The 22,418-nt window shown below is 34.1% G+C and overlaps 1 non-coding gene across 1 annotated transcript; it reads right to left on the bottom strand.

Moving 5' to 3' along the window:
* Positions 1–21,025: 21,025 nt before the first annotated feature.
* LOC139869820 (small nucleolar RNA R71) lies at positions 21,026–21,132 on the bottom strand. Its single transcript, XR_011766397.1, has one exon. It is a non-coding gene; the product is annotated as a small nucleolar RNA R71 (small nucleolar RNA).
* Positions 21,133–22,418: the final 1,286 nt, after the last annotated feature.

Genomic DNA, 22,418 nt, shown 5'->3' with positions numbered 1-22,418 from the left:
TTTATAGTATGGATATAGCTAAACGTTGCTACAACACTTATAGACAGTATACCTAATCGTAGAGTAGTGTAGTTTTTAGTAAGTCCGGTTCGTTCCACAGGGAGCTGGCTAAGTTTAACGCTATATATATTTTAATTGTATAAATATATATATATATATATATATATATATATATATATATATATATATATATATATATATATATATATATATATATATATATATATATATATATATATATATATATATATATATATATTTATAAGTAGTATTATTATTATTATAAAAGGGGGTTTTTACCGTTTAGTGACCGGTTTGTCGATTTTATGTCTTAAGTCACAATTAAAACCTAATGTAAAATATTAAATATAAATATAACTTAATTTAAAGCGTAAAGTAAATGACGAGAAATAAAAGTGCGATAATTAAAAGTGCGATAATTAAAATGACGATAAATAAAAGTGCGATGAGATATAAAATAAAGGAATTATGCTTATTTAAACTTCCGTAATCATGATGTTCGACGTGTTGATTTTAATTTGTTACCATGGGTTAATTGTCCTTTGTCCTGGATTATTCAATATGTCCATCTGGTTTTTGTCCATAACAGTCCATCGGTCATAAATATAAAGTGCGAGTGTCCTCGTCAAATTACCCTTATACCCGAAGTCAAATATTCCAACTATTTAAAGATTTAAACTGTGACGCAGTTATCACTTCTGTCAACAATTACACCAGTTATCACTGTATGTAATCCACCCCTGTTTTGATTAGATATGAATATTAATTTACCCACTTGATCAGTTTGAATAATCAATTACCCAACCCGAATAATTAATTAAATGATTATAATAGATTCCATATGAATGTCACTAAATAGGACAACCATAATCATTATTAATTATTAAGTTAATTAATTTGAAGATAGGTTCGACAGACTCCAATGAGTTGTCACTCAATTAGACAATACCTCCCATCTATTAATAGTCCATAGTCAATTGCCCACAAGCGTCGGTCTTTTGTTCAAATATTAATTATGGTACAAAATCCAATAACCCCGTCTTTAATATTTAGTCTAACATCACGATTACTTCGGCTCAAATAAGCATAATAATAACTTAGTTACGATACATTAATTTAAAAAGGAAGAACATAGCTTACAGTGATTATTTATTGTGTAGCGTTACACGGACAGAGTTCCGACTTTAAAACCCGTAAAACATTTCTTACAGTAACCCAATTATTATTAACTTAATATTAAAATTAATATTATAATTATAAATATATATATTATGTTTACATAGATAAAGAAAGAATAAAAGGTGTACATAATTCGCTAAAAACGTCGCTTTTTATAGCACTTGGCCAGGTTCTGACCTCCATGCGATCGCATGGATTTTGTGCCGTTTGGCCATGCGATCGCATGGCCCTCTGATCCAGATCATATGCTTTTGTTTTCTAGTTTGCCGATGCTTTATTTAAATATATATATATATATATATATATATATATATATATATATATATATATATATATATATATATATATATATATATATATATATATATATATATATATATATATATATATAATATATATAATTTATATTAATTATATATGTATTATATTATATTCTTGTGCATAGTTGACTTGTAATTTTAGCTCCGTTGACTCGCGCGTTGATGCTCGGTTCATGTCTCAGTTTCGGATTTTTGAACGTCCTTTCGTACGCGTTGATATCGTGTACTTTGCATTTCGCGGCTCGTACTCTTGTCATTTTTATACGTTTCTTATCAATAAATGGAACCACTTGAATTATATCTTGTTCATTCGAGCTTTTTGGTCATTTGCGTCTTTAAATCATCATTTTCTTCTTTTGTCTTCGCACTTATTTATTTAAACGAATATTACATAAAAATAGAACGATTGCAACTAAAAGCTTTACATATTGGAAGGATATTGTGCTTAAATATATGTTCATTTGGAGCACTATCAGTCGGTAGTGTGAATAAAAGTGTCTCCGGTGGTCACATGATACATGTTTCAATTGTGGGCAAAAGGGTCACTTCTCTCGTGATTGCCCAAAACCACCTACTAATACAATCACGTGTTTTAATTGTCAAAAAGAAGGGCACCGGAAGTCAGAGTGCCCCGATCTCCGAAGCGATCATGTAAAGAGGCAAGAGAGGGCGGCGGGTATGGCAAAGGGAAGAAACTACTTGATGACCAACGATGAAGCTAAACAATCCAACGAAGTTGTCTCAGGTACATTCATGGTTAATTCTAATCCAGCAAGGATACTATTTGATAGCGTTGCTAATTTATCGTTTGTGACTCCACGATTTGTGTCTAAGCTTGATAACCGCTAGCTAAGTTAAGTCATCCCGTAGAAGTCGAAATAGCGGATGGTAAGACGGTGCTAGGGGTTGATGTTTGTAAAAATTGTAATGTTGTGTTTGGTTCCGAAACCTTTGAAATTGATCTCATTCCGATCACCTTGGGTGAGTTTGATATCGTCATTGGTATGGATTGGCTCGATCGTAATAGAGCCGATATTGCATGCCATGAAAAGTCTATTCGTGTGAAGACCCTAAGTGGGGGAGAATTAATTATTCATGGTGAGAAACGGGGGAGACTTGTGCCATTATGCACTTATGCACGGGCACGTCGTTTCCTTGTTAGTGGTGGCATGGCTTTTCTTGCCCATGTGGTTGATACTCGTGAAGAGCCACCATCCATTCGTGAAATTCCGGTGGTTAGTGAATTTAAAGACGTTTTTCCAGACGAGTTACCGGGGGTTACGGCGGAAAGACAAGTTGAATTTCGCATCGATTTGGTTCCAGGGGCTACCCCCATTCCTAAAACTCCTTATCATTTAGCACCAACGGAGATGCAAGAGTTGTTGAATCAAACCTAAGAGTTACTTGAAAAGGGTTTTATCCGACCGAGTGCTTCATCATGGGGCACTCTTTTTATTCGTGAAGAAGAAGGATGGTAGTATGCGGATGTGCATTGATTATCGAGAGTTGAACAAAGTGACGATCAAGAATCGTTACCCATTGCCTCGGATTGACGATTTTTTTGATCAACTCCAAGGTGCGACGTATTTCTCAAAAATTGACTTACGGTCCGGTTATCACCAAATGCGGGTCCGTGAGGATTATATTGAGAAGACAGCTTTTCGAACTCGTTATGGGCATTTTGAATTTGTAGTTATGCCTTTTGGTCTTACGAATGCACCGGTGGCATTCATGGATCTTATGAACCAAGTGTGCCAACCTATGTTGGACAAGTTGGTAATTATGTTCATTGACAACATTCTTATATATTCTAAGAGTATGAAGGAACATGAACACCATTTGCGCGAAGTGTTGAAGACGTCACGGAAGGAGAAGTTGTATGCTAAATTCTCAAAATGTGAATTTTGGCTAAGGGAAGTTCAATTCCTTGGCCATATTGTGAACAAAGACGGTAAAGAGTTGGGAACAACCGACTACACCTACGGAAATTCGAAGTTTTCTCGGATTGGCCGGTTATTAACGTCGGTTTATCCAAGACTTTTCTAAAATTTCCTCTCCATTGGCAAAGTTGACAAGGAAGAATGCGAGATTCAATTGGGAGAACGAGCAAGAAATTGCTTTTCAATTGTTAAAAGAGAAATTGTGTTAAGCTCCGGTCTTAGTGTTGCCGGAAGGTGTGGAAGATATGACGGTTTATTATGATGCCTCATTAAATGGAATTGGGTGTGTTCTAATGCAAAGAGTCAAATTCATCGCTTATGCCTCTCGACAATTGAAGGAACACGAAAAGAGATACCCGACTCATGATCTTGAATTGGCGGCGGTGGTAGATGCATTGAAAATTTGGCGCCATTACTTGTATGGTGTCAAGTGTACGATTTATTCGGATCACAAGAGTTTGAAACATCTTTTTGATCAACGAGATTTGAATTATCGTCAACGTAGATGGATGGATGTGGTAAAAGACTATGATTGTGAAATACTTTATCATCCGGGCAAGGAATGTGGTCGCGGATGCATTAAGTCAAAAGAGTCAACATCCAGTGATACGATTAGGATTGCTACGTATGATAATTACTAACGATTTGCTTGTTAAGCTCGGTGAGATTCAAATTAAAGCTTTTGTTAATAACAAACATGAAGAACGAATTGTAGTACAAACGGAGTCTATTCATTTAGGCCCTCACGGGTTGTTATCCTTTCAAGATAGGGTGTGGGTACCAAATATGGGGGATTACCGAAAGGTGTTTCTTGATGAAGCGCACAAGTTAAAGTATTCCATTCATCCGGGTGCAACGAAAAAGTACCTCGATTTGAAGAAAGAGTATTGGTGGCCCGAAATGAAGCGTGATGTTGTTAAATATGTTGAACAATGTTTTACGTGTTTGCAAGTAAAAGCCGAACATCAAAAACCTTATGGTAAATTGCAACCTTTAGAAATCCCGAAGTGGAAATGGGAGCATATTACCATAGACTTTATTACCAAGTTGACGAAAATGGCAAGAACCCAATTTGATACTATTTGGGTGATCGTTGATAGATTGACGAAAAGTGCTTTGTTTCTTCCTATTAAAGAAGCAATTACATCGGAGGCACTTGCGAATATGTTTATTAAAGAGGTCATATCGAGACATGGTGTTCCCGCGTCTATCATTTTGGATCGGGACACGCGTTTTACTTCTCGATTTTGGAAAAAGTTTCATGAAGACATGGGTACGAGGGTGAATATGAGTACGGAGTACCATCCTCAAATGGACGGTTAAACCGAACGTACGAATCAAACATTGGAGGTTATGTTATGGGCGTGTATTATCGACTTCGGTGGTAGTTGGGATGAACACTTACCTTTGATGGAATTCTCGTACAACAATAGTTATCATGCTAGTATTGGAATGCCACCTTATGAGATGCTTTATGGGCGTAGGTGTCAATTTCCGATTTGTTAGGGTGAAGTGGGTCAAAGAGAAGTCGAGAGTACCGACTTGGTCCTAGAAACTAATAGTAAGATCGATATGATTCGAGCTCATTTGAAAGCGGCTCAAGATAGACAAAAGTCGTATGCCGATAAACGTAGGCGACTGATTGAGTTCCAAGAAGGCGACATGGTGATGCTTAAGGTTTCACCATGGAAGGGAATTATTCGGTTTCGAAAACAGGGAAAGTTAGATCCTCGGTTTATTGGGCCATTTAAAATTTTAGCTCGTGTTGGTGAAGTTGCGTATCGTTTGGAATTACCTGAAGAGCTTGCAGGGATCCATAATACATTTCATATTTCCCATCTCCGAAAGTGTCTTGCGGATGATCATCATGGATGCCATTAGACGAGATTGAGCTAAACAACAAATTAGAGTATGTTGAAGAACCGATTGCGATACTCAATGAAAAGGTGAAAATGTTGAGAAACTAAGAAGTGAGAACCTTTAAAGTTCAATGGCGTCGTAGTAAAGGTTCCGAGTTTACATGGGAACCCGAAGAATTTGTGTTGGTGTATCTTCCCTCTTGTCATGCGGCTTGGATCGCGAGGACACTCTCCAATTCAAGTGGGGGAGAGTTGTAACACCCTAATATTTAGTGTACAAAAGTGTAAATAAGGTACTTGAAGTGTGGGAAGCAGTTTGAAATTAAACTGTGATCAGAAACCGTTCAGACCATTGTGCGCGCCGCGCACATGGAAGGGAGCGCGTCGCGCACCTTTCCAGCTGGCAGATTCTGTTTCTTTTAAATGGATAATTTAGAAGGGCTTTATGGTAATTTCACTTGTGAACGAGTTTAAGACCACTAGATCAGATCTTGGGGTGTCATTACTTCACTTCCAACTACCTCATCCTTTCCACTTTAATTTTTAGAGAGAGAGAGAGAGATTTCTAGTGTGAGAAAGCTCAACCAAAGGAAGAAGAAGCTTGTTTCGGGTCTTAGCTCGAGTTATAAAGTTGTTCATCTCCTCACTTGCTATGTTTTGATTGTGGTGGTAAGTCCTAATCTTGATTTCCTTAGTTTAATTTGTTTAAGGGCTAGGGTTTTGGATTAGAGATAAACATAAAACCCACTTGTTAGAAAAATTGGGATTTTTGGGTAAGATTGAGTCATGAGGACTCAAGGATGACTAACCTAGGGTTTCAAAGTAATAAATGGTGTTAATGAGTCTTAAATGGTTAGTTAATCACTAGCTCACTTGTGTTGTTAGTGAAAAGTGTTTCTAGGGTTCATGGTTGACTTGAAATGGGTCAAATGGGCAAGTTTAACCTAGCGGGATAAATTGGGTATGAAAACACCCTAGATATGTATTGGTGAGAGCCTTAGAACCTTAATCACTAGCTTTTAGTGATTGGTTGGGGATTTGGACCTTGATGGTGTGATTCTAGTGCAAATGGGTCATAAAAACCCTTTTGGGTCATAAATGCACTAATGGAGCTAGTTGGTGGATAGTCCAACTTGTCATGTGAATTAATTGGGAATTAATTATATTAGGTGACTCGCTTTGAAGGTTACAAGTTGTTGTTGAAAATCTCGCCAAGACGACAAGGTGAGTGGAATGATTATACATGTGTGTATATAATGTATTTACTTGTACGAAATTCGATGTGGGATTTAAGTTCGGGCGATCGATACCACATCGGGTTATTATATGATATGGGTTTAAAGTTCGGGCGATTAATACCATATCATTATGTGTGGGCGTAAAGTGTGGGACTTAAGTTCGGGCGATCGATACCACATTTTACGTAGAGGGTGGGATTTAAGTTCGGGCGATCGATACCACCCAGGGGTTAGTGGTATATTTCGTTGTACACTAACGGTTGTTGGGAACACCGATGGAAAATTTGAAGTACCATTCCCTTGTACTATTGGTTAACCATGGTTACGTGTTGTAGTGTAGCATATTATATTATTTGAGTTATATATGCTATTGTTGTGCTAGCTTGTGGTCTTGAAGGTTTTAGTGTTATACTTGCGATGGTATGCTATAAATTACTAGTGTGTATGAGGTATTTGTGTAAGTGATTGCAAGTAGGTATATTATATATGTATGTGTATAATTATTGCATTCACTAAGCGTTAGCTTACCCTCTCGTTGTTTACCTTTTTAGGCTTCGGCTTGGATAAGGGCAAAGGTATTCGCTTGGATTAATGGCTCACGGGGGTTTTAGCTTTTTTTGGAAGTTCGACCAAGATATGGGTAGTTTAACCCCAAACACCATGCTCTAAGTGTCGTTTGGAAATTAAACTTTTGTGGTCGAAACTCGTACTTCGTACTTAAGGGTGTTTTGGGCGTATGTAGGCCCCGCGTTGTAAAACTCGTTTTATTATTGGAATGTGTTTGTTTTACTTAATATAACATGTTGTAAAAAGCGTTTCGTCTAAAAGTGCCGAGAAGTGGGAGATCTTTAAACGAAAATTGGACAGCGGGCTGTCACCCTTTCTGCGAGCCGCGCACAGACTGGGATGCGCGCCGCGCACCCAGTCTGGGCAGAACTGTTTGAATTTTTTTTTTATGGTGTGTTTTTGGTTGGTTAACGGGTTGGGTCGTTACAGGAACATACCCTTGACTAAAATCAAGATCCGTGTGAGCCTCTTTTCCATTGATAACGATTTTTCCACCATTTAAAAGTCTAGTGTGTTTCTTATTCGAACACTTATTCCTTAAGTGCCTACATAACTGTAGCAACAACAATATATGGGGTTAACGAGTTTGTAATCAAAGTCTTTCTTGTATAATCCTCGGCCATGTGGCCATTATTTTTACACTTACGATAGACTGTCGTACAAACACAGATGTGGTACCTTCCACATTTTTCTTTAAATTCGCCATTGTTCTGTAAAGAATAGTCTGGTCGATTAGATCGTTTCCCATACATACGGCGCTTTGAATGGTTTCGGGTTTAAAAAAAGTCACAAGCCCTTGAATTTCAAGTGAGAGTTCCCAACTTCTCAAACCATCGGGTGAGTCCAACAAGGCCTTTAGTACCCTTAAAATTCTGGGATTGTAGTTCATAAACACATTATACGAACATCCTTGAGTGGTTTTTCTTCTTCCGACACTTGTTGCTTCTCCCTGAGCTCATGCAATAGTCTCAGATACATGTTGAATTAATATTTCGACGTACTTGGTATTCTCCTAATTCGATCAACATTCATCCTATCCCTCACGTAATAATATTGGAACTTCTGTATGAATTTCTGGAATATAATCGCGTTGGCCAGGTGACAATGTATTATACTAATTCAATCTTCCTTTTCAACATCACTCCATAAGGTCATGATAATGTGATCAACTTCGATTTTCTACTCAATTACATCTAACTGATGCTACATCCGTTATTGCAAGTATTCTATGGACTCGAAACTTAGATCTCGTTTACCGAATCCACAAACCAAAATGATTTTTTAAATGGCGCATTAAGGATTGAACGAGGGCGCAAAAATTATTAAAAATAATAATTATGTAAGATAATGACATAATAATGTCTTTTAAAACATTGGGAATCATTATAAGCCACGAAGGACGTTTCTCGGTTCGCAAACTGATATGTTTTTCAAAATTTATGAACCGGAGCACATAGGCATGTGGAGTAATACAAATGTATAAATATAAATAATAGTTGACATATAAATGTCATGAATTTCAGAAGTCATAAATGACGTTTCTCGGTTTTTTCTAATCGGCGTATTTTCAAGAAAGTTTCGAATACTTCAAACCAAAGCATATATTAAAGTATTATGTAACACTAATTAAGATAGTAGCCTCATATGTTCATGAAAGAATTCATAACAAGGCAAAAGTCGGGAATATAGATAACGGTCGTTAGATCGTCGATGGGTGGTGGAGGATGAAGACAATAAGTGAGAGCATGAAAGCATAAACTGTATCTGTCTAATTGTCGAATTTGATAGCTTTCCGGGCGGTGTATATTACTTGTGACCAACTAGGGTGAACGCGGTAGGTGGGACGTCGTACAGTTCTTCCATAAATTTCCTCTAGAAAACTCCTCGAAGGATTCCTCTTCCGAGGGATCAACTTTAATCAGCACGTGTATCGAGAGGTATTGTTCCTCCTCGGTTGTACAGGGTAGTGACCCATTCTTAGGATTCGGGAGAACGATCATAACATTTGAATCATGATGCTCTTCCTCGTAGTTCGACGAGTGAAAATAGGTATTATATAAACATTGTTCCCAGGGGATAGTAATGTATATAAGAGTCTGGTATAACAAGTATAAGTGATACGATGAAAAGGTTCACGAGTTAAAGGATCCGAGCTAGCCGCCGTGGAGGATTCTCCGTCCTCATTGTTAAGACTGCCCTCAATGGCCCTCTAAGTGCGAAGAACACTCTTGTCGTCTAAATTAGAAAGTGAAGAGTGAATGGAAATTGGTGACGACATCTTGTAACAGAACATACCTGAAAGTTTGTCACGTATACAAAATGTCAACAAGGTAAGTATAAGCATAGATATGAATAAACTCAGAATAATAAAGTAAACATGTAATGCTCTTGTGAATGCAACTAACGACTCGGTTATAGATTAGACTGACTAATGTGACCTAACGACTCCTGTTACACACACTAATTCAATCCTAGTTCCCTATAACCAAATCTCTGATACCACGTCTGTCTTGCCCCCATCTTGGGTCCCGAGAAGAGTCACAACATTACCTGTCCCAAATAACAATGGTTTACCTCTAAGGTGCAACGCTTTCAAAAGATACATTCATTTAGCATTTCAAAAGACATAATTCCAAGTATACAAGAAAGTTACTAAATTATATATATATATATATATGTATATATATATGTATGTATGTATGTATGTATGTATATATGTATGTATATATATATATATATATATGTATAGATATATATATGTATGTATGTATATATATATGTATGTATGTATATATATATATATATACGTATATATATATACGTATATATATATATATATATATATATATATATATATATATATATATATATATATATATATATATATATATAGGGGCAGGATCAATGGGGAAGTAACCAATCGGGAGGAAGCGGGGGAAGCATACATTTTTTTCTTCGTATTTTTGGAATTTTTTTCAAGCATCAAGATCACACGAAAATATGAACATTTAAAAAAGACACTTCGTGATGAATGTTATTATTTTGGCGGAAAAACGATCGACGAAAATAACATTTAAGATAATATTGTTCGTTAAGAATGTTAACGTTTTTTTCATGTTTTGTGAAGTAAAATTTAGCCCGATTTAGAGTTAAGGGTTTAAGGTTTAGGGTTTAGGGTTTAGGGTTTAGAGTTTGGTGTTTTGGATTTATTCCATAAACCCAAAACACCAAACCCTAAACCCTAAACCCTAAACTCTAAACCGTTTGTGTTAAAAACTCAATCTAAATCCAAAATCTAAACCCAAAATCTAAACCCTAAATTTCTAAAACCCAATATCTAAACCCTATAAACCCTAATATCTAAACCCGAATATCTAAAACCTCAACATACGCTCGAAAAATACGATAATTGTTATATATTACTTCTTCGAGCATTTTCCCGCCAAAATAAAAATATTTATCACAAAGTGTCTTTATTAAATGTTCATATTTTCATCCAATCTATTATGTTCGTGAACAAAGTTTTTTTTTGAAAAAAAAGAAAAAAAAATAATTTTTGCTTCCCCCTGCTTCCCCCCGATTGGTTACTTCCCTTAAAAAAAATCGATACATTCATGCTTCTTTGTAACTAGTACTTACTTATCATTTAATGTGGATATATATATATATATATATATATATCAACATTAAATGATAAGTAAGTACTAGTTACAAAGAAGCATGAATGTATCGATTTTTTCACAAAACCAAAAGACGTCGTGCAATCCTGTGACACAACCATGCTTGACTTCAAATGCATGCGGAAACATAAGCTAAGTACCTGAGATAAAAACATGCTAAAATGTCAAAACTAATGTTGGTGAGTTCATTGGTTTAAATAATAAAATAATAAGTGGACCAAAAGATTTCAGTGTAGTTTAAAAACTGTAAAACATTCTATGCAATTGAGCACTCAGTAACCAAGCTTAACGTGTCAAATAAGTACCGTATCTAAATAACTATACACCCAACCAAGTGCATAAAGTGAAGTACTAAACACCCGCTAAAAATTGGCGGGACCAACACTAGTGGAGTTGTCAAACTCAATAGATCTATCAATTGGATTTGCGCTTACCCTACATGTAACTAACCATTACTGAGCTAAGGGATTTCTGATTTACAATTCAAGCATAGAATAAGTCTATAACACTTGTGTCCAATAATTAAAACAAAATATTCATGTTATCTCACCCCAATGTTTAAAAACAGTAAAAGTGGAGCTATGAAACTCATCTCGAAAACTATCGAGAAATGCGGTTTAGCTAACGAACAAGTAAACAGTCAAATCTCGTGGATAGAAATATCTCGTGTGCGTCTTAAGGTAAAATAGGATGGTCAGAATCTATACAACACTTAATTATATAATAACTAAGTCAAATTTAGTCATCATTATTCTTGTAATTGGATTCGTGTCCATTCAAAAATGCAAAGTAAAATACAAACGTTCAAAAACAGAATGTTTTGGAAATCATTCGAATACTAAGTTGTAGCTCATTGAGTAATCTTTCCAAATCGTGTAGCCACACTCACTGAGTTAAAGCCTAAGCCACTCAAAAGTGTAGCTCTTACTAAAGTTTTCAGTTTGTGTGACGGTTGGACAACTCAACTTGCTTGACATGAAATCATAAACAAAACGCTTAATTCAAGTAATTCCAAAGACAATAGTTGTGTAACATCTGGAATTAAGTTATATCCAAGGCACATGACTCAAGTTTTTACTAAATATTTCATAATGCAAACTCTTTACATGCATGATCTCAAGAATCAAATATCAAACAACAAAACACCAAGATCGACTTCGGGAGAACATATCTTACAAGTCTCATGTCTTCATGTAAAATATCCACCTCTAAGATTTAGCTTATTTAGTTGAAATTAAAAGTCATGTGAACATCAATCTCAGATTAAGCTTGTAAGACATCTTTTATTGGCGTAGAAACATCGAACGTTTCAGCACAACAAAACCCGACACATTGACTAAACTATTTTGATCAAAATTACTTAAACACAAAATCTTGGTAAATATATTTGTTCTAGAGCTCTCAAATATATCAAATAACATCAATAAACTTTTATAATAACCAAATGATGACCTTATAGTCATTTAAACACGAAATGTATCATCCACCTTTTTCAAAACCGATTTCAACAAACTATGTCGTGATAGACTTTAGTAAATTGAGCACATCTCTCACCTCACTTCACCTTTTTAGGTGAATCAAATTTTAGGTTTTAGGTCATTGAGATAGATATCCAATCCAAAAATATATTAGAGCAGAAAACTTTCATAATAATGTAAACAACAAAGTGTTCATCTGTCGGTCAGAAATTCCAACATATTTGACATGCAAAATGTTTTGTACAACTTGAAGTACTTTTATCATCATCTAAACATGTATCATACATGTATGGACAGCTATTGATTAGTACTTCAGGTAAATGAAAATCTTTAAACATCAAAATGTAAAATCAAAGTGGATATGGCTGACTCAAATTCGGATTTTGAATTAGGAAATTTCAGCATCCACATGCAAAGTGTTTTATAAACAATCTAATAAGATTACAAGCATACTATTATGGATTAAGTTAATGGATGATGAAATAAGTACAATAGTAGTTACTTACAATAGGTTATGAAGAAATGTTCAAAGGTTTGAAGAGTCTTTTATGAAATGCAACAAAAGATGTTAGTTATGTATGTAGTCTATACTCAAAATTCAAAAGTAGATGATGGATGATAATGGATGAAGAAAATGATGAAGATGGATGGGGTTTTCTTGAGTTTTTGATTAAGATGAAGATGTCTAGAGCGAAATACGAATGTGTGTGTTTGGGTTTAGATGAAATGAAAATCAAAATAAATTTAAGAATGTAAGTAGTCGCTTAATGTGTGTGTGTTAGGGGGACCAAAATGGGAAGTAGTATATATATATATATATATATATATATATATATATATATATATATATATATATATATATATATATATATATATATATATATATATATATATATATATAAAATTAAATGTGTATTTGCCTAAACGCTTTTCATAATTCGGTTCAATGGTAAACATTCAAAAACGCAATTCCTAAACTTTTAAAAGCTAGGAATGTAACATGTGACATAAACATTGAAATTCTTCATAATCACATAATTAAAGTATTATAAATCTGTTGAAAAAGTTAATACAATACAACGAGCGAGTTTAATACAAAAGGGTTTTTAGCGGGGTGTCACATAATATCTCATGAGCATCATCTAGCTGAAGATAGTCGGGAGAACAAAGATCAGATCCCATTGTCAGAAATCTAGGGAAAGGAACTAGTGGACCTCTATTCTTTCATTCACTTATTTCCTTGAGCTTGATAAAGATCAACATAGCAAAATTTATATTACGCCCAAACATCAACGCTCGCCCCATCGGCATCTCGAAATTACTGAGTTGATCAAAGCTTTCACTTTTAGAACTCATACAAATTGCAATGATTTCAAAGAAATAAGCCTAGAATTTAGGCATGGTCTTCCTCAAAAGATTGATGGTAGAATGTGGACCATCATAGTTGATATAACTAAGAACTTGTTCTCGAGCATTTAGCCTACTGACAGGATCAATGTATGGTCCTTCTGGAAGATGAAGAGATTGGCGTATAATAGAGACAGTGATGCTAACATCCAAATCATTTCAAAATGAACCCAGAATATGTGGAGGTCCTTATGTTGGTGTAATCATCCTACACATATACCAAAATCTAGCTAATGCCGCCAGTACAATGCTTCTAGATTCGTCGTAAGGGTGTAGCACACCGGTGAATGGATGTAATAGATGACAGGGTTTTCATATCCATTTTTGCAACATTTCTAGGAATTGACAATCGTGAGAAGATTTTGCAGCGCTGATTTTGATTTCATGAGCCGGAGGAGCATTAACAGCACGAACTAGGTTATCTTCAAGTTCAAAAAGAGCCATTGATTTTGATTTGAAGAAGATGAAGACTTAGGGATTCTTGAAATCGAGAGACTATATTTAAGGATTTTAAAATATTGATTTTGAAATTAGAAAATGATTCACCTTTTAAAATATTTTGAATGGCTGAAAAGTGTATGAGAGAGAAATTTGACATCTGCAGGCATGTGGGCTGATTTGACATTAGCACGCATTCTTAAGGAGTTGTAGACGATTGTGGCTAAACACTCATTATTCTCATTAAGCATTAAATGCAAAGATATTTATGTAGGATCCTAGATCTCATGAATACCATGAATATGAACAATTAACCACATGAATGTAGAGAGCATTAATCAAACTAGTAAACTATATTCCACGGCTCTCTAGAATACATTACAAATCGGTAGCTAATGTTAGTTTTTCTAGGGAGCCTTGGATCCTTTATATAGCCCTCGTATAAAGGATCCTCCATAAGTCTAGGAAAACACATTTTACTCCTTCTCGGAGTTCTAACAATCTCCCCCCAGGAGTGAGACAGGTTTCCAAAAACTAACTCCCAAGTAAAACATACAACATTACAAGGAAAGAATCAACTATTGCTAACTAACTCCCTCTCGAATGATGTACGGCCGTTGATGAAGATCTTGAAATCTTCAAAACTTGATGTCATTGTTCTTTCAACGGTCTTTAAGTTTGTACAACGAAATGCGCAAGGTAGACATTCATCATTGCATCACTTCATGTTGATGAAGAATACCTAGAATTCTTAGAATCTCCACCTTCAAAGTACTTGGGCTTTCCTATGTGAACTAAGAACGATCTTGAAAGAAGCATCTTCTAACTTAGCACAATTATCGAAAAATTGCTAAAGTCCCGACTTTTGACTAAACCCCAATGAAGAAAGATCTTCTTCGAAATCACTTAGCTCCCCCCAACACTTGACTTGATTAGTAAGCTCGAAAAACTTGAGAAACTCCGCTCGGAATGTATGGGGCTGATAGTGCTCCAAATGAACATATATTTAGTCGCAATATCATCCCAATATGTAAAGTTTTTAGTTGTAATTATTCTATTTTTAAGTTGTAATCGTTTAAATAAATAAATGTGAAGACGAAGCTTGAAGATTAAAGAATAGAAGAAAAAGTGTCACTAAAGCTTGAAAAGTGCCACTAAAGCCATAGTGCACTCAAGAGTGCCACTAAAAGTGAGTTAAAGACTTGCGCGGATTTTGGGAGTTAAGGAAAATAATTTTTTGTGCAAATTACAAATTGCGAAACGTAAAGTACAAGATATCTACGCGTACGAAAGGTCGTTCGAAAATCCGAAACCGAGACATGAACCGAGCATCAACGCGCGACTCAACGGAGCTAAAATTACAAGTCTACTATGCGCAAGAATATAATATAATATATATAATTATATATAATTATATATATTATATTATATATTATTTTAATTCAAGCCACCCACGTTTAAATCAGCATGTGAGCTGGAACAGCTGGCCATGCGATCGCATGGCCAGGAAGAAGAATTCTTATGCGATCACATGGGAGCAAATGGCTGGCCACATCTATAAATTGCAACATTTTCTGGCCGAATTACACACACCTTCACACACTCTTTTCATTCCTTCTTCTGTAAATGAAAATGCTAAAAACGATCATATATTTCATAGCATTATCCCTCAAGAAAGACAAGCTTTTAGTTGCAATTGTTCTATTTACAAGTGATATTCGTTTAAATAATAAAAGGTGAAGACAAAAGACAGATTCGACAAATTGAAGACGCAAACGACCAAAAAGCTCAAAAGTACAAAATACAATCAAAGTGGTTCCAATTATTGATAAGAAACGTCTCAAAATTATAAGAGTACAAGACTCAAAACGCAAAGTACAAGATATTAAATTATACGCAAGGACGTTCAAAAATCCGGAATCGGGACCAAAGTCAACTCTCAACGCTCGACGCAACGGACTAAAAATTACAAGTCAACTATGCACACGAATATAATATAATATTTAAATAAGTCTTAAAATTATTTATATATTATATATATTATTTTAAATCCGTCGGCAGAATGCAAACAACAACATGTGAGCTGGAAAAAGGGGCCATGCGATCGCATGACCTGGAAGGCAAAAAGCCATGCGATCGCATGGCAGTAGGTGAGAGGCCACATGCCTATAAATTCGCAGTTTGGTGAACGATATAAAAACATCTTTTTCTCTTCTCATTCATACGTAAAGATATATATATATATATATATATATATATATATATATATATATATATATATATATATATATATATATTATATTTTAATTTTAATTTTAATTTTAAATTCTAATAATAAGGGTATGTTAGCGAATGTTGTAAGGGTGTAAGTCGAAATTCTGTCCGTGTAACGCTACGCTATTTTTAATCACTGTAAGTTATGGTTAATGTTATTTTTAAATTAATGTCTCTTATTTAATGCCGAAGTAATCATGATATTGGGCTGAATATTAAAATTGGGTAATTGGGCTTTGAACCATAATTGGGGTTTGGATAAAAGAACGACACTTGTGGAAATTAGACTATGGGCTATTAATGGGCTTTATATTAACTAAACGATATCTCGTTAATTTAATATATAGACTTATAATTTGACGTATTTATATATAACCACATACGCTTGACTGGGTACGGTGGGCGGGATATCTATAAATACCAATAATTGTTCATTTTACCGGACACGGAACTGGATTAATAGTTAATAGACTTGTTGAAACAGGGGTGGATTACATTCAAGGGTAATTGGTGTAATTGTTAACAAAGTAGTAAAACCTTGGTTTACACGTAGTCGATAACCTGGTGTATTCATTAAACAAAGTATTAAGACCTTGTTACAATTCGAATCCCCAATTAGTTGGAATATTTGACTTCGGGAATAAGAATAATTTGACGAAGACTTTCGCACTTTATATTTATGACTGATGGACTATTATGGACAAATCCGTATGGACATATCGAATAATTCAGGACAAAGGACAATTAACCCATGGGAATAAACTAAAAACAACATGTCAAACATCATGATTACGGAAGTTTAAATAAGCATAATTCCTTTATTTCATATTTAATTTCCTTTATTTTATATTTAATTGCACTTTTAATTATCGCACTTTTATTTATTGTCATTGTATTTAATTGCACTTTTAATTATCGTACTCTTTAATTGTCGTATTTTTATTTATCGCAATTTCATTATCGTTATTTACTTTACTCTTTAAATTAAGTCTTTTATTTATTTAATATTTTACATTAGGTTTTAACTGCGACTAAAGTTTTAAAATCGACAAACCGGTCATTAAACGGTAAAAACCCCCCTTTTATAATAATAATATTACTTATATTTATTTTTGTATTTTTACAAATATAGTTTTAAAAATATAGCGTTAAGCTTGTTTAAAAGTCTCCCTGTGGAACGAACCGGACTTACTAAAACTTACACTACTGTACGATTAGGTACACTGCCTATAAGTGTTGTAGCAAGGTTTAGGTATATCCATTCTATAAATAAATAAATATCTTGTGTAAAATTGTATCGTATTTAATAGTATTTCCTTGTAAAAATAATACTATTTCCTAGTACACCTCGCACACATCAGTAAACATAAATATATTTATATTATAATTTTAATATAAGTTAATTTTAATAATACAGTTATGGTTTAGTTGGGTTATTGTAAGAAATGTTTTACGAGTTTTAAGTCAAAACTATGTCCGGGTAACGTTACGCGATAAATAATCACTGTAAGCTATGTTCTTCCTTTTTAAATTAATGTCTCGTAACTAAGTTATTATTATGCTTATTTGAGCCGAAGTAATTGTGGTGTTGGGCTAAATATTAAGATGGGGTTATTGGATTTTGTACCATAATTTGGGTTTGGACAAAAGACCGACACTTGTGAACATTGAACTATGAACTATTAATAGATGGGGGTATTGTCTAATTAAATGAAAACTCATTGGAATCTGTCGAACCTATCTTCAAATTAGTTAATCTAATAATTATTAAAGGATTATGCATGTCCTATTTAGTGACATTTATACGACATCTTTTACAAATCATTTAATTTCATCAATTGAATTGGGTAATTTATTATTCATTATGGCCAAGTGAATAAATTAATGTATCATGGACTAATTATAACAGGGGTGGATTACATACAAGGGTAATTGTTGTAATTGTTAACAAAGTATTAAAACCTTGGATTATACGCAGTCGATAACCTGGTGTAATCATTAAACAAAGTATTAAAATCTTGTTACAGTTCGAATCCCTAATTAGTTGGAATATTTGACTTCGGGAATAAGGTTAATTTGACGAGCATTTTATAATTATGACCGATGAACTATTATGGACAAAAACCAGATAGGTTTCAAATAATCCAGGACAAAGGACAATTAACCTAGAGTAATAAATTAAAATCAAAACGTCAAACATCATGGTTACGGAAGTTTAAATAAGCATAATTGTTTTATTTTATATCTCATCGTACTTTTATTTACTGTCATTTATTTATTGTCATTTTAAATATTGTTATTTATTTTACGCATTTTAATTATCGTCATTTATCTTTACGCTTTATTTAAAATCGACAAACCGGTCATTAAATGGTAAAACCCCCCTTTTATAATATTACTACTTATATAATTATCTATATTTTATTTATACAAATATAGTTGTTAAAAATATAGTACGTATCACTAGCTCCCTGTGGAACGAACCAGACTTACTAAAAACTACACTACTCTACGATTAGGTACACTGCCTATAGTGTTGTAGCAATGTTTAGGTATATCCCATCCGTAAATAAATAATAAAACTTGTATCATATTTCGCCGTATTTCGTATTAAAAATAATACTATTTCGTACTACACCTCGCACACATCAAGTTTTTGGCACCGCTGCCGGGAACTCGGTAAAAACGCTATATTTTATTATAACTATATTTTTGTATACTTTCTTATTTAAAAAAATATTTTATATTTATAATAAGTTTTAAAAAAATATAATAAAAAGAAAAAAAATATATTTTTAAGACTTTATATATATAAAAAAAAGTACTTTTATTTTTAAGATTTTAAAATATAAGTTTGTTATATTTTATATAAATATTCTATAAATATTTTCTATAATATAAAATCAGAAAATTAAATTCAAATAATAAATATAAATGTTAAACTGGGCCGAAGCCTTCGAAGCCCGAATAATTCCTGAAACATTGGGTCATGCGATCCATGAGCCCACAGCTCTATTACCATGTGATCGCATGAGGTGATCTGACTGACAACCTAGTACGCGTAATTAATACGGATTAGGGTTTAATTATAATTAATTATATTATTTAGGGTTAAGATTTAATTAATATTATTATTTAGGGTTTAAGTTTATTAATTAGTTTTTAATTCTAGTTTTTATATTTAAATTGTAATATTAAGTTTAATTATTATTTTTAATTATTTAGTTTAATACTTTTATAAAATAAATAATATAAAAATAATATTTTTATAAAATTTGTATTTTTATCATTTTAGTTATAATTTGTATTTTTATCGTTTATTTCGTAATATTTATCGTTCGTAATTAGTTTTAAGATTAGTTTTGCCGTAGTTAATTTTAGATTCCAAGATTTTTAAGCTTTGCCGTAAAATCCTTTAAGTGCTTTTTCTTTATATTAAGATTTAGGCGCTTTAGAATTTTGCGACGCAATTTATAAATTGTAGTACCTAATTAAGTAATTGCCGTTTGTCGTATAGAATTCCTTTAAGCTTTAATACCTTTAGACATAAGTTTTAATTTTTAGTTTTTAAACTTTTAAGTTTCGACGCTTTACTTTCTTATTATTATTTTTTGACTTTTTATTTTTCGACGTTTTTCGACGCGCTTTTTCTTTCTCATTTCTACGCTCTAGTTTTTAGGGCGTAGAATTTTCGTTATTTTCTTTAAATTTCGACGAAAGATTATAAAAAGCGATTAAATTAATCGACATCCAAAATTTTCTGGTTCGTAGTAATAGTTGGATTTGTTAATGGCGAGTTGTGGGCTTCCGATTTAAAGGGTCCTGGCTACCTGCTGCATCTATTGGCTATTCGAAACGTGGGCAAAATCAGAAAAGTCTATTAATTTGATAACTTATATAATTTTTATATTTATAACTAATAGGATATTCAGTGAATGCACCGAGCAAAACGTTCACCACCTTTCATACGTTCACCACCTGTAACCCGATCAAGACATCTAGCTAATATTTTTGCTGTTGATATTTCTTTAGAATCATAATCTAGTCGAACAAGTACTCCAATTCAAATTTCCGATAATCCATTTTTTGAACCCGACTTCGCAATTGAGAACCCGGAGGATATTCAAGGACAATTTCAAGATCCTGAACCACTAATCATTCCTCCTGAACCACAAACCATTAAATCAGAATCTTTTAGTGATTCGGATTCAACAAATTCAAATATGGAAGTAACGGAACCTCTAAGTATGGAAGACCGAATGAGAGCCACACGCACTGGCCAAGGTCACGCCATTATTCGGCCAGATGTTAATGCGCCAGATTATGAAATCAAAGGACAAATGCTACACATGGTAACTAATCAATGCCAATATAGTGGTACGCCAAAAGAAGATCCAAACGAACATCTTCAAACCTTTAATAGGATCTGTACTCTATTTAAAATCAGAGAAGTTGAGGATGAACAGATCTATCTCATGTTGTTTCCATGGACTTTAAAGGGAGAAGCCAAAGATTGGTTAGAATCGTTACCTGAAGGAGCGATTGATACATGGGAGCGATTGATACATGGGATGTTTTAGTTGAGAAATTTCTTAAAAGATTCTTTCCGGCATCTAAAGCCGCGAGACTTCAAGGAGAGATTGTTACGTTCGCGCAAAAGCCAAATGAAACATTATATGAGGCGTGGACAAGATTCAGAAAGTTGTTGAGAGGATGTCCTCAACACGGTTTAGACACTTATCAAATAGTACAAATATTCTACCAAGGTGTCGACGTTGCTACACGAAAAGACATCGACACAGTAGCTGGTGGTTCCATTATGAAGAAAACCGCAACCGAAGCTCACAAAATTATTGATAACACAGCCTCCCACTCACATGAGTGGCACCAGGAAAAAGATATTTTTCGTTCATCTAAAGCGGCTAGAGCTGATTCTAGCCATGACTTTGATTCCGTTTCCGCAAAAATAGATGCTTTCGAGAGACGAATGGAAAAGATGACTAAAGATATTCACGCAATACGAATCAGTTGTGAGCAATGCGGAGGAACACACTTAAAGTATAACTAGGGGTCTTAATCCTATGAAGTATCTAAGTTCATATAGGTGTAAAAGTCCTGATCACAACCTAGGTTAGTCAATCCTTAAGATGCTAGCATACAAATCTATCAGACTCACAAGTTCAGCATAACAATAGTAACCGTACTAATTTAAAATAACTATGCCGACCCAAACTTCTATCATGGCAACATACAGAGTAATTAAGCTAACATGGTAATATCGGAACATATTATTAAACATAAAAGGTAAGAATACATGTTTAATACAAAAGACAAGCGTTTCGGATAAAAACCTGAAAAGGCTGAAGAAATCTGCCCGAGATCACAGGGACTCGCCGGGATATATCCTCCGGAAAATAAAAGCTAAGCTAGCTACTACTAAAAACTAACTAAAAACTTGAAAATATAAAATGAATTTCAATTTGAGTGTGTCTTCAAATGGATGGAAAGAGCCCTTTAAATAGACTTGGAATTTGCCAGCAAACGATTGGCAGGCCGTTTGGCAAGCCGTTTGTTGTGCCCGTTTGACAAGATCAGCAGTTTACGATGCCCGTTTGCTTGACTCGTGTGGCAGGCCATTTGCCATACTAGCAAGCCGTTTGGCAGGCTGTTTGGCTTGCTGATTTGCTGGATCGTAACTTGATTTCTTGTCTTTCACCATTTTCGCTTTAGAATCTTCGTTTTAGCTCCGTTTTACTTTATTCTTTTTGAATTGCCTTTGTGATCACTTAATCTACAAAATCAACCCAAAACGCGATAATTTTACCGATAAAGCTTAAAACTTTATTGATTTAGGGCCTAATATCGGGGGTAAAAACGTGACTTTTTGGCCGATATCAGATCTCATCTTTTAAGATTAGGTTTGAATGGTGATGAGTTGGTTTGCTTGTATGAGTGAGTCTTATCGAGAGTTATGGATAGTATCAAACTTATTAATGAGTTTAAATGTGTGTTTAGTG

This window comes from Rutidosis leptorrhynchoides, chromosome 9 (genome assembly GCF_046630445.1).
Source record: "Rutidosis leptorrhynchoides isolate AG116_Rl617_1_P2 chromosome 9, CSIRO_AGI_Rlap_v1, whole genome shotgun sequence".
NCBI classification, from domain to species: domain Eukaryota; kingdom Viridiplantae; phylum Streptophyta; class Magnoliopsida; order Asterales; family Asteraceae; genus Rutidosis; species Rutidosis leptorrhynchoides.
Note: the sequence above shows the minus strand (reverse complement) of the source record. Positions and strands in the feature narration are given on the sequence as shown.